Source organism: Budorcas taxicolor, chromosome 10 (assembly GCF_023091745.1).
Source record: "Budorcas taxicolor isolate Tak-1 chromosome 10, Takin1.1, whole genome shotgun sequence".
NCBI classification, from domain to species: Eukaryota; Metazoa; Chordata; class Mammalia; order Artiodactyla; family Bovidae; genus Budorcas; species Budorcas taxicolor.
This window is the reverse complement of record NC_068919.1, coordinates 58,237,074-58,238,464: the sequence shown is the minus strand read 5'-3', so window position 1 is coordinate 58,238,464 and position 1,391 is coordinate 58,237,074. Positions and strand designations below refer to the sequence as shown.

The 1,391-nt window shown below is 44.0% G+C and overlaps 1 pseudogene; it reads right to left on the bottom strand.

Moving 5' to 3' along the window:
* Nucleotides 1-462: 462 nt before the first annotated feature.
* Nucleotides 463-1,129, bottom strand: LOC128054813 (peptidyl-prolyl cis-trans isomerase A-like; annotated as a pseudogene).
* Between the last annotated feature and the right edge of the window lie 262 nt (nt 1,130-1,391).

Below are 1,391 nucleotides of genomic sequence, written 5' to 3'. Positions count from 1 at the left end.
AACTTTATCTTCATTTTTCTGATTTAGTTTTTATTTCATAATCCTAAGCTTAATTCTGCAATCCAACTAGACTAGGAGAGAAATAAGGAAAATAGAGAACCCAAAAAGCTGCAGCACATGAATAGATGTTGAGTATTTTCAAATAGCGCAGAGATTATAGGATGGAGTGAAGAGATGAAGTTGGTGGGGTACACTCCTGAGCTATAGAAGGAATGGTACAGAAGCTAAAACACGAGTCATTTATTGGAGTTGTAAATTCGTGCATGCACGTTAAGTCACTTCAGTCATGTCTGACTCCTTGTGACCCCACGGACTGTAGCCCGCCAGGCTCCCCTGTTCGTGGGATTTTCCAGGCAAGAATACTGGAATGGGTTGCATGCCCTCTTCCAGGGGATCTTCCCGACACAGAGATCAAAACTGTGTCTCTCATATCTTCTGCACTGGCTGGTGAGTTCTTTACCACTAGTGCCACCTGGGAAGGCCGAGTTGTCCACAGTCAGCATTAAAGAGCTTCTTGGTGGTCCTGCCATTCCTGGACCATAGCACTCCATGGCTTCCACAATATTCATGTCCTCTTTACCTTGCCAAAGACCACAGGTTTGCCATTCAAACGTTCCGTCTTGACAGTGCAGATGAAGAACTGGGAACAGACTGTGTCGGATCCAGCATTTGCCATGGACAAGATGCTAAGACCCATGTGCTTCGGGATGAGACTCTCCTCATCATATCTCTCCCCACAGATGGATTTGCCATTAGTGCCATTATAGCGTGTGAAGTCACCACCCTGGCACATAAAGCCCACAATCATTCACAATCTTTTCACAATCTGTGAAAGCAGGAACCTTTTTAGTGAAGTCCTTTTTCTCCAGTGCTCAGAGTATGAAAGTTTTCTGCTGTCTTTGCAACTTTGTCTACAAACAGCTTGAAAAAGACATGGTCTGAGGGCTTACCACGCACAGTGCTATCAAAGAAAACAGTGGAGTTGACTGGCTGGGAGGTGGTAGTGTCTGCAAAGCCAAACTTTCTTCATTCTTTAGTGCAAATTGCTTGTCCTCCTGGAAAGGAACCTCTTTTGAATTTTTACCTTTATCTTCACAAGCAAGGACTTCAACTCAAACAAGTCTACCATATTTCCTTAAGGTGACTGAGTCTTGTTGCCCTCTTTGAATTTAACCTTTCCTGTCTGCCCCAACTATCTTGCCTGACTTCCATTGTGATCGCATTCAAATATTGCTTTCATCTTGAGACTCCTCTGAGCATTACCCTACAGAGTGTCTAGGCCCTATCCAACCCTGGGTTTGAGCAGGCTTGTGAACAAGGATGACAGTGTGTGAAAATACTTAGCATCATTCCTGGCATATAGCAGGCACTGTTGACTTCTTTTTCTTTTT